Source organism: Artemia franciscana, chromosome 18 (genome assembly GCF_032884065.1).
Source record: "Artemia franciscana chromosome 18, ASM3288406v1, whole genome shotgun sequence".
Lineage (NCBI taxonomy): Eukaryota > Metazoa > Arthropoda > Branchiopoda > Anostraca > Artemiidae > Artemia > Artemia franciscana.
The window spans coordinates 14,107,391-14,119,565 of NC_088880.1; the positions used below are offsets into that span (position 1 = coordinate 14,107,391).

Genomic DNA, 12,175 nt, shown 5'->3' on the forward strand with positions numbered 1-12,175 from the left:
CTGATGAATCTCTAGTATATTGCTTAGCCGGTCAGTACTATAGATAATCATTGTGCTGGTGAAGCTGCAACAAAAGCCCCAAATATTCATAAACCAAGTGGAAGATTCTTCCCCTTAAGTATTATTTCTCAAATGAGAATATAAGAGGCTTATGTCAAAAACATTAAGTCAAATTTGTCGTCAATCCCTACCAAAGACTCTGAAATCTAGCATCTGAAATCTCATCCTTGGGCCAACGTTGTTCAGCATATACATTAACGACTGTACAACTTATCTATGCAACCTTTTAACATTATATGCTGACGACTGTAAGCTCATTGGGCCTGCTGAAACTGAAGAAGAAAGAGCCTGCATTCAGCTGGACCTTGACAGGCTATCCTCTTGGTCATCAATTTGGGCCCTACAATTCAATGCAACAAAATGCAAGGTACTGCACTTAGGGCACAATAACCCCACCATTCCTACCATATAGGGTGTGATCAGTTGGAAGTACTTGCCGAGGAAAGAGACTTAGGCGTCATTGTGGACAAAGATTTAAAATTCCACAGCCACACTCAGGCTCAGGTTGCAAAAGCTAATCGAGCTCTCGGACTCAGTAAGCGCTCTTTTGTAACCAGAAAGTCATGTGTGGTTATAAAACTTTGTAAATCCCTTGTCCGTCCCCACCTTGAGTTTGGCTTGACTTTGGACTTTCCCCAAAATAAAATGGACACAAGAGCCCTTGAAAGTGTCCGAAGGAGAGCAACCAAACTGGTCCGTGGCTTAAATAATGTCCCTTACCAGGATCGCCTAGGATCTCTGAGACTTCCAACCCTCACCTATCGAAGATATAGAGGAGATGTGATCATGGCACGCAAAATTTTCAAATCCGGTCACCTGAACCAGATCTTCACCCCCTCTTTGGCTAACAATTCAAGAGGTCACAGTCTTAAGCTTCACCTGCCTGGATGTCGGAGAAGGGAACGACGTGGTTTCTTTTCCATTCGGGTGGTCCCCCTCTGGAATAGCCTATCCGAGTCTACCATCCAAGCTGAGACACCCCACTCCTTCAAGGCTGGAGTCGACAGGGACTGGAAGAGGGCCGAGTGGAGGCTGGACTGGGAAGCTAAGCCAACATAATTACATCACTCACCACCAGCGAGAACTACAGGAGGATCTACCACCTTATCTCGCTGGCAAATGCGATTTAAGGTAAATCTAGCATAGAGTCTGTGCAATCTTAAATAGCCTCAACCAGTAAGGTCTTACCTTACTGAATCCTCAATGAAACTGGCCACACACCCTCATCCCCAAATTTGAAGTGCTTTATTCTTATATGAAGCCACAAGGAGAATTAAGATTGAAATATTTCAGAAGTGTAGCTACCTCCCAGGAAGTTACCTCCCAGGATTGAGGTAGACTTCGGGATGAGAATTTAAAAGAAACTTTCCAGAAGCGAATACTAAATTGAAGAGGATGAATTTTGACAATTAGAAATTACAAATGACATGACAAATTAGAAACAATTTGTGTAGTTCCTGATGGTGTCATAGGAAAAAAAGTTAGAAACGCTCATAGAAATAATAGTGAAAAACTTTTATGTTTATTACAGAGGAGAAGGGGATCAGAAAAAAAATATCGGAGTGATTGATAGTATGAAAACAAAATAATTTAAAGAAACTGGAGAAAGCATTAAATTATGAAATAAGGGGTTTTGAAGTGGAAGGGATGGATAAAATTACCGAGGATTCGGAACATGTAGCTAGACGCCATAATGGTAAAATATTGTACTGACATATTAATAGATTGAAAGAAAGTAGTCAGTCCGGACTTGTCCAGTTAAAAATAGGAGCGGGGCCACTTTAAGTGATCAGTTAATAGCTAAAGAGAGATAGCAAAAGAGGGCAGCGAATTTTGAGAATGTGCTGAGGCGAGATAGAGTTGCAGGATAATAAAGTTGCAACAACCCTTTCCCCTGAAAGATATCTCAAGCCCCATGATTTCCCAAATGTAGACCCCCTTTAGCCCTTTCGCCAATAAAAATGATGAAGGTACAATCCTGGTAGTTTTAGTAGTAGTAGTAGTAGTAGTAGTAATGGGCTACTAGTAGAAGTCACAGTAGTGGCGATAGTGATAGCAGCAGTAGTAGTATGCACATATGTCCCTTTGGTCAGTTGGACATCCCCTCACAATGCCCTGAAAGTTCAAACGTAATAACCTAAGCCGTTCCTGAGATTTTGTCGATACGGCCTTTTGAGAACCTTTATGCTCAAAATACAGTTTGATTTGCTTCAACATCCCCTCAGCACTGTTTGTAATTTTCACCTTACTATCCTTGGTCGCAGCAGTAGTAATAGCGGTAGAATCAATAATAGCAGTAAAAGAAGGTAGATAGTCATAAAACTAAGGGATGCAAAAATCAGATTGATTTTGGGTTGGCGCGTGATCCAAATGAGCTTGACTCTAGTAGCAGCAATGCACACATGGTAACTTTTGGTTAGTTCAACATCTTCCTGGACATATCCCGTGAGTTTCAATTTAATACTCAAGGCTCTTTCTATGATACACCCTTTTGACAGCTTGAATGCCCATAGAGATTGTTAATTTAGTTTTCGAACTTTTCATCTTAAAACCTTTAGCCTTCGCAATAGTCACAGTGGAAACAATAGTTATAATAGCAGCAGTAGTGGTAGTAGTAACAGTAATAGCAGTGGTAGAAAGAGCTTGTTTATGTTACCTTTTTGTCAATTGAACATCCCCCTCATTCATTCCCTGAAGCTTTCAAACTTTATATCCTAAGCCATTGCTAAGACGCGCCCTTTTGACAACTTGAATGCACATGGTGTGTTTTTATTTAGTTCAATACTGCTTTTATCTTTCCCTGGAAGCTTTGCCTTAAGCCTTAGGCTTTCCGGGCATCAAGGATCAAATATATCCCATTTTCCAAAAAATGTATGTAAACAATAAATAAGTTGTTTAACTTACCTGCACCAAGGATTCTGTAAATCTTGTTGTTTGTAAAAGTACAGTTATAAAACCTTTCTAATACTCTGAACAAAATTGCTTTTAAATTTTTTTTTATCGGATATCTTCAGGAGAACAAATGGTGTGGGGAGCCATTTTTGCTCCAATTACATTTGACTTTTAAAAATGAACTGGAGCATTTAATTTCTAATCGAATGAGCTTTCTTGGAGTTTTTGCAGCAACTTGGAGTTTCTATTCGTGTGAAGCACTTTGGTGAAAAAATATGTAATGATACATTGACCCCATTTTGGTCCTTTTCTTATACAGCGGCATTGCGCTTCGTATATGCTAAATGTCAGAGCCAACTTATTAATATAATTCACAAGAGTTCTAGACCAAATGATTTATCCATTGACTTTGTTTTGCTATCCAATAATAAAAATCCAGCAGTATTTCTAAGTCACAATTGGGTTGTCATGAGCTTGTAGAAATTGCGCTGTTGAGTGTTTGTAAAATTGTGAAGTAACTTCTAACACTGACAAAAACAACTTACTGGAAAAAAAAAATCAAAGAATAGAAAAATTTCTTCATTTAAGTAATGACCGGGACTGCTTTTTCACACTTATGCCCGTTTGAAGCTCGAGTTGCCGTTGTAATTATGTTTTTCTTTTTAAGTTCAATCCCCTATGGTGTTCTTTGGATTCCCTATCCGCGTCATTTTACTATTTCAATCTTAATTGCCTAACTAGGTCTTTTTGGTCCCTTTCGATGACTCACTTTATTAGCTTATCGTTTTATTAAACAAAGGTGGCTTTTGTGCCCTCCCCAGCCATCACTATCATAATACAAGTAGATCCTCTTAGAGGCCAGCCCCAGGGATAGCTATATCTCCTTGTCTCCTAGTTTTTATCAAGTTCATTAGCTGGATTACTGCGACATATTCATGATCTGCAAAAAAATATCTTTTACTATTGATAAGAATTTTGATGATTTGCCTTGCAAACATGCAAGAGATGCTGTTGCAAGAGATGCTGTAGAGTGTCTTCTGCACTTTAGCATAGTCAACTCTAGTGGATTTAGCCCTGTGTTCAATAGAGCTTGTAAGATTTGTAATAACTGAGCTTATTGGATGCGGGACGTGTTATATAATGGACAACTTTCAATTATGATTACCACTAGCAATTATAACGGATGATTTTCCATTTTATTTGCAAATCCGAGGGTGATTCACAGCAAAGCCTCTAAAAGAACCTCAACAGGCTCAACAGGAATTAATGCCAGTTTTTTTCTTCTCACTCAATTGGACTATCTGTCTTGGCTTTTCCTACAATTAGCCATGGCTTGATGCCCACGACTATTCCATTTTAATTCAAACGTTAAGATACATTCGGCAAATTTTACTTGCAAAAAATTCAAACTAATTCTGCATGGTTATGACGTAGCACTCAGCAGGCTTGAAGAGTGACTGTGCTCATGGACTTAGGTTGATATGCAAGTTTAAAGGATATGAATCGGATAAATCTTAACCATTCTGCATTTGTTGCAGTTGGCTAGGCTATATTCAGCCTATAGCCTAGCTAGAATGAAAGTGAACATGATAAGTGTTTAGTTTAATTCCAAATGCATAATACTGCATATAGCAAGATTCTGAAGATTCCATATTGTTTCTTTGTCATTATTAGAGAAGCACTTCCTTTTCATAGGTTTCTTAAATCCCCCTCCAACATGACTGAAAATGCATGAAGTGGGCTTGCTTACAGATAAAATTATATATAGAGGGAAGAGTATTAGTGGTAAAATTCTAGTTAATTGACTTCTTGCTATCTCAGAAAGGGTTTAGGTTAAGAAAATGAAACTATCAGGGATGGGTCTACAGGCTAAAGTATGTCCTGGGACGGTATTTTAAAGTACCCACCTCCACTCCTTCTCCCTATAGAGGGCCCTGAAATTTGCCTACATGACAGGACTGTACCTATTGAAATTTTGACAAAACAACATTTACCTTAAATTTCAGTTACTAGTTGCTTTTTCTCTGCCTTTAGTTCTGAAAATGTAGTTCCTGTTATTTGAGTAGAATTCTGAGCCATATCAAAGTTTTTTTTTCAAAATTTAGGAAATGTATTTGCATATGTTTAAAACTTTATAAAATGGATTGAGCAAAGTTATGAAGCTGAAAACAATTTTGTTGTACTTCAATTAAGCAGAAGATCTATTTTGCAAGGTTTCACTTTTATAACACACATATCTTTAAAGGTCAGGGCCCTCTAGAGGGAGAAGGAGTGGAGGTAGTTGCTTTAAAATACCTTCCCAGGACATACTTTAGTCTGTAGATTCATCCCTGAAAGTTTCATTTTCCTAACCTAAACCCTTCTGAGATAGTAAGAAGTCAATTAACTAGAATTTTACTGTATTAGTTTATGAGCCCCTCAGGAAGCAGGGCAAGGTCTGTATTCTATATTTATTTAACAAAGGGTAATAAAACTAAAAAAAAAAAAAAAAAACTCAAATGAGGCTCATTAAGTAAACACAGAATACAGACCTCACCCTGTTGCCCACAGGACTCATGGACTAATATGCTTTGCTCTAGGGATAATGCTACCTATGAGCAAGCCCACTTCATGCATTTTTAGTTTGCCCCATGGAGGAGGAGGGTCAACCAGAAATGGATATGCTTGTAGAATCAATATTTCTAATTGCTCTGAACAGGAAACTATGCTATTTTGCTGCATAGTTTCTTTGTTAGAGCACTTGGAACAAAACTTAACATTTGCCATGAAAACATCATTTGATACCTTTCTGTAAGCTTTTTCATAATTCAGCAATTACTTCTGGGGTTAGTTGCTTTTTGAGCTCTTAAAGGGGCCTCAAAGGCATTTTTTATGGATTAGAAAAGAGCTTGAAGAATTACCAAATGATGTCTTTATTGTCATCCTTGCTGAATTATATAGCCCTCTACAAATTTGTCATAAAATTTACCCCCACCCCTAATGTGCAAATATATACCCTGAAGTAAAACCCTAAATTGTCAAGAAAAGTTTTAAATCACAAAATTCAGTGCTATTTTTAGTTGGCAGCATTTGAAAAACTTGGACTTTAAATATTGAAAATTAGAAAAATGGTTTGTATTTGAGTGGCCTAATGAATGAGGTTTGATTTAGGCTAGTACAAATAAGTATTTTTGGGATATATTACTCTTGAACAACTTATTTATAGACTAATGATATGTTTTTAACCACTTTTCAATAGCTTAACTAGTGTTGATAACTTCTGTGTGGTTAAAAAATAGAATACCTTTGGGACTTCTTTAAGGGCTCAAGATACAACCAGCCCCAGAAGGAATTATTAAGCTATAGAAGAGTGTAAAAAAAGACATCAAATAATGTTTGCACTTTCATCCTATCTAAATAATATAGCCAACTGCAAATTTACCCAAAGTTCTGGCTAAGGAGCTTCTGACTCTCACAGGAAAGAACAAAAGATCTGAGTTTGGTGACAGAGACATTGGTAGGCTTTTCAGTACCCAGGGACACTGTTGGTTTTTGTTGTAACCTTCACTACCATAATACAAGTAGATCTCCTCATAGTCTATACCCAGGGATAACCATTGGTCCTTGCCCCCTTGGCTAGACTACTGTTTGGTAAATATATTTTTCAGGAGTGAATCCAGGGCTTTAAATATATCTTTGGAAGGTGTTATCAAGCTACTTTACTACCCTTTCCTTATTTCTAGGTTTAGAAGATATTATAGATGACATGGATTTGTTCAAAGAAAAGCAGAACTTTTAGCCACAAAGAGGACAAATCTGAATTTCTTTGAGAAGAAAGAGGACAGGAGACCAAGTTAAAAAGAAGCCTACAGGTGGTTCTATCTATACCTATCTTAATTTTTGAAAAACAAATACCTTAATTTTAGATTTCCACTCTATCTTATTGGCAGTAATGTTTTAAAATTGTTTACCTATTTTTCATCACGACTTTAAGCTGTATCAAGACTTATCACTAAATCTGTGAAAATTCTAGGGCCATTTTTAACTAACAAAAAAGATTATGCCTTATCAAAGGTTTTTTAGGGCACTTGGTATTAACCAAGTGACATATAGCAATTGTCAATTCTGTCGGTCTGTCTGTCAGTCCTGGTTTTGCTACTTTAGGCACTTCCAGGTAAGCTAGGACAATGAAATTTGGCAGGCGTATCAGGGACATGACCAGCTTAAATTAGAAATAGTCGTTTTCCCAATTTGACCATCTGGGGGGGAGGGAGTGGGGGGCCAGTTAATTCATAAAAAATAGAAAAAATGAAGTATTTTTAACTTATGAGTGGGTGATGGGATCTTAATGAAATTTGCTGTTTGGAATTATATTGTGTCTCAGAGCTCTTATTTTAAATCCCGACCGGATCTGATGACATTGGGGGGAGTTGGAGGGGGGAACCTAAAATCTTGGAAAACACTTAGAGTGGAGGGATTGGGATGAAACTTGATGGGAAAAATAAGCAAAAGTCCCAGATACATGATTGACATAATCGAAACGGATCTGCTCTCTTTGGGGTGGGTAATTCTGAAAAATAAGGAAAAATGAGGTATTTTTAACTTATGAACGGGTGATTGGATCTCAATGAAATTTGATGTTTAGAAGGGTATCGTGTCTTAGAGCTCTTATTTTAAAGCTTGACCGGATTTGGTGACATTGGGGGGGGGGAGTTGGGAGGGGAAACCTAAAACTTGGAAAACACTTCGAGTGGAGGGATTGGGATGAAACTTGGTGGGAAAAATAAACACAAGTCCTAGATACATGATTGACATAAACGGAACGGATCCGCTCTCTTTGGGGAAGTTTGGGGGGGGGGGGTTATTTCTGAAAAATAAAAAAAAAGGTATTTTTAACTTATGAACAAGTCATTGGATCTCAATGAAATTTGATATTTAGAAGGATATTGTGGCTCAGAGCTCTTATTTTAAGCCCAACCGGATCTGGTGACATTGGGGGGGGGGAGTTGGGAGGGGGAAACCTAAAACTTGGAAAACACTTAGAGTGGAGGGATTGGGATGAAACTTGGTGGGAAAAATAAGCATAAATCCTGGATACATGATTGACATAAACGAAATGGATCCGCTCTCTTTGGGGTAGTTGGGGGAGGGGTTAATTCTGAAAAATTAGAAAAAATTAGGTATTTTTAACTTATGAACGGGTGATTGGATCTCAATGAAATTTGATATTTAAAAGGATATCGTATCTCAAAGCTCTCATTTTAAATCCTGACCTGATCTGGTGACATTGGGGGAAGTTTGGGGTGGGGGAACCTAAAATCATGGAAAACGCTTAGATTGGAGGGATCGGGATGAAACTTGGTGGGGAAAATAATCAGAAGTCTTACATACGTGATTTATATAATTGGAATGGATCCGCTCTATTGGGGGGTTAATTCTGAAAAATAAGAAAAAATAATGTATTTTTAACTTACGAAGGAGTGATCAGATCTTCATGAAACTTCATATTTAGAAAGACCTCGTAACTCAGATCTCTTATTTTAAATCTCAACCGGATGAAGCGTAATTGGGGGGGGGGTAGTTGGGGGGACCGGAAATATTAGAAAATACTTAAAGCGGTGAGATCAGGATTAAACTGGATGGGAAGAATAGAAACCTGTCTTAGATACGTGACTGACGTAACCGGACCGGATCTGCTCTCTTTGGTGGAATTGGGGGGGGGTAATTTTGAAAATTGAGGTATTTGTAACTTATGAAAGGGGCGACCAGATCTTAATGAAATTTGATATTTAGAAGGATCTTGTGCTTTAAAGTTCTAATTTTAAATTCCGACCAGATCCTGTGACATTGGGGGGAGTTGGAGGGGGAAACCGGAATTTTGGGAAAACGTGAAAATTGGGGTATTTTTATCTTACAAATAGATGATCGGATCTTAATGAAATTTGATTTTTAGAAAGAATTCATGTCTCAGAGCTCTTATTTCAAATCCCGACCAGATCTTTTGACATTGGGGGGAGTTGGAGGGGAAATCTTGGAAAAAACTTGGAGTGGAGGAATCGTGATGAAGCTTCATCACGGAGGGGTGGGGTTCAGTGATTTGGTGGTGGGGTTCACATCAGGGAGGGGTTCAGTGATTTGGCGAGTTTGGTGCTTCTGGACGTGCTAGGACGATGAAAATTGATAGACGTGTCAGGGAGCTGCACAATTTGACTTGATAAAGTTGTTTTCCCAGATTCGACCATCTGGGGGGCTAAAGGAAGAGGAAAAATTCGAAAAAATCGGGTATTTATATCTTACAAGTGGGTGATCGGATCTTAATGAATTTTGATATTTAGAAGGACATCATGACTCAGAGCTCTTATTTTAAATCCTGACCGGCATTAAGCCTCTTATTTTCCTTTTTAAATCAATCTATTGATTCATAGAATTTTGTTAGAGCTCATACCATATGATCTCTTGGCTCTTAGCTCTTCTTGCCTCGTCACAAGTGCCATATGAGCTCTTAGCTCTTGTTTTTCCCATTTTGTGGTTCAAGACAACAGTAATGGCCCCAAGGGTGGCAAAAGCCATAACATATGACTTTTGAGATAGCCAATTGTTTTAGAGACATATAAAAATTGTATTTTGAGGTTTTAATTCTGTGTGCTGGCACATTTGTTCTTGATAACAAATATAGTTCTACAAAATAATGATTAATGATGATATTTATTTGAAAGTTTTATTTAACTTACTTGATTCATTTGTTGCTTGGCAAATTATATACAGAAGAGTATAATTACCCTTTAGCCATTATGGAGGAGGGCTAGTGAATCTTTGAGCAGGTGAGTTAAGTGTACCAAAAGCTTCAAAAAGCACATTTTAATGCCCTAATTTTTTGACTCTCCATGGGCCTCAAGATAAAATAGTGGTTTGGAATAAAAATTCGCTCTAGTCTGTCCTTGATCCCAGGGAGTCACAAGGAAACTTCTCCAGGGTGGGGAGATTGGGCCAATCCAGGAATTTTTTTTATGCTGAAACTTAAAATCAATTGAAATGATGACTCAATAATTAGTTTTTGATGCTTCAATACCCATCCTGATATGTGTATGGAGGTGTATGAATGTAAAAAATAGGGGGTTGAGGGTGGGAGTAGTGGCATTCTTGACGTTAAGAAGATCCTTGGATCAAAAAAGTCATAGTAGTAAATTGTAAGTAAGAAGGTGACACACACCCCTAGTGCTATGATATTGTTTGACTATTTTGAGCAAAATCACTCTCACAATTTCAATCAGGTGTGTTTGGAGAATAAAGGGGTTTTCAGGGGGTAGGGTAGTTACCCTCCATCACTTTTGACTATTAAACGGAAGTTCAATGACTTGAACTTCCAATTTTCAACCAAATGACTCTCCTTTAAAGTTGAAGAATCATCCCTTTTATAAAACCTTAAATGCTCCCAAGACATAACTTACAATCCTCACCCTCAGGTTCTGGTTGTTTCTATCAACCCTAAAAGTCTGGTTATATGATCCTTGGTCTATTTTTAATAAAACAGATATGTCAAAGTTCTATTGAACACATTTTGGGAAAACACACTTTCTATAAAAACATTATGTGTTGCCAGGGAATATCTTCCAACCCTTTTCTTGAGAACTATGCAGGGGGCTGGGGGGTCGCGTTGTCTGCCTTGAAGACATAGTTTTTGGACCCTTTTGCTACAATGAACAAAATTGCTATCTCCATGTTTCTGGGGTGTTTGGGGTTTTGGAAAATGATAGGTGTGTCTCACATTCTCACTTTTTTTTGGCTGGTTTCCCTCAAATTACTTTTGACCCTTAAAAAAGGCACTATAACTTCCAATTTTCAACCAAATGAGCTTCGTCTAAAATTAAACAACAATCCCTTCCATAATAACCTTCAATGCCCTGGAGTATAACTTACAACCCTTACCCCCAGGCTCTGGTAGCTTGTATCAACTCCTAAAGCCTTATTTTGTGATCTTTGGACTATTTAGAATAGAATAATTGTCTCTAGATTTTTATTGGATGCATTTTTGAAACATGATATGTGAGGGGGAGGGGCTGCTGCCCTCTAATCATTTTACTCTTAAAAGGGCACTATAATTTCTTATTACCAATCCAGTAGGTCAATTCCAAAGTATATACAAACATCCTTTCTATAAAACCGTATATGCTCCAAGGGCATAACTCACAACCCTTGCCCTGAGAGTTTTTGTGGTTGGTGTTTTCCTCAAAGACATAATTTCCAGACCATACAACTACAATGCACACAATTGCAATCTATAAATTTTTATTGGATGTCTTGGAAAATGATAGGCATAGGGGGGGGGAGGATGGTTTCTCTCAAATCACTTTTGACTCTTGAAAAGGGCAATATAACTTCCAATTTCAAACCAAAAGAGCTACATCTGTTTCAACTTTTTGTTTATTCAACTTAAAAAAAATACAAAACAATATTATGTCCCAACAGAGAGCAGAGCTTGTAGGGCTGGGACTGTGGAAAAACATGAAAGCATATCAACATCTCATCATACTAATAGTTCCAAAATTTAATACAGCAAAAAAAAACAAACAAAATAGACAAAAACACTAAAGAGGAGTAACAAGGATGGGTAAATAACTAAAATCGGGCATGAGGGGCGTGTGAGGTCATCCCAAATGCAGGGACACAAAAACAAAACACACAAAGAAGAAGATCAAATAATTTAATATTCCGTCATCAACGTCGGATAATCAAACATTAGCAAACAATCTTTAATAAATTGTTTTTTTAAGTTTAGCTGAAATTTTTGGGATGGATCAAACAGAATTTTGTCATTAAGATTGTAATTGTTTGTAATGAAGGGCATTTGGTACTAATCAAAAACCTTGACCTTTCACAATTTACAAAAGAATTTGGTACATCCTAGACCACCAACAACTCAAACGACGAAATAAAATTAACAGAGATTTATCATAGAAATAATTAATTAGAATTTTGTAATTGAAAATGCCATATGGAAATATTTAATGCTTGTATATCTTTTAAATCTAATAAATTTAAGAAAAAGAATAGCGTTTTAGTTTCTGATACATTTTCAAGTTTTGAAGGTTGATTAAAAAAATTTTCAAGTATTTTATTGCCCTATTTTGTAGTACCTGTAAGGGTTTTATGTGCTTCCAAAAGGTATTAAGATAAACAATCGAGCAGTTATTCAAATAAGAAGCAATTAGATAGTGGTAAATTATTTTTAATACGGTAGGCTAAG

General features: G+C 37.2%; 1 protein-coding gene across 3 annotated transcripts in view; it reads left to right on the plus strand.

Annotated features, from left to right (window-relative positions):
- Window positions 1–4,350: 4,350 nt before the first annotated feature.
- The window catches only part of LOC136038652 (elongation factor Ts, mitochondrial-like), a 69,091-nt gene continuing 61,266 nt past the window's right edge, over window positions 4,351–12,175 (plus strand). For 2 of the 3 annotated variants that reach the window (XM_065721905.1, XM_065721903.1), the window contains exons 1-2: window positions 4,351–4,427; window positions 6,675–6,803. The gene's annotated coding sequence lies outside the window, so the exon portion shown is untranslated. Of the gene's footprint in view, window positions 4,428–6,674; window positions 6,807–12,175 lie in introns of all 3 variants that reach the window. The other variant, XM_065721904.1, reaches the window with a different exon arrangement.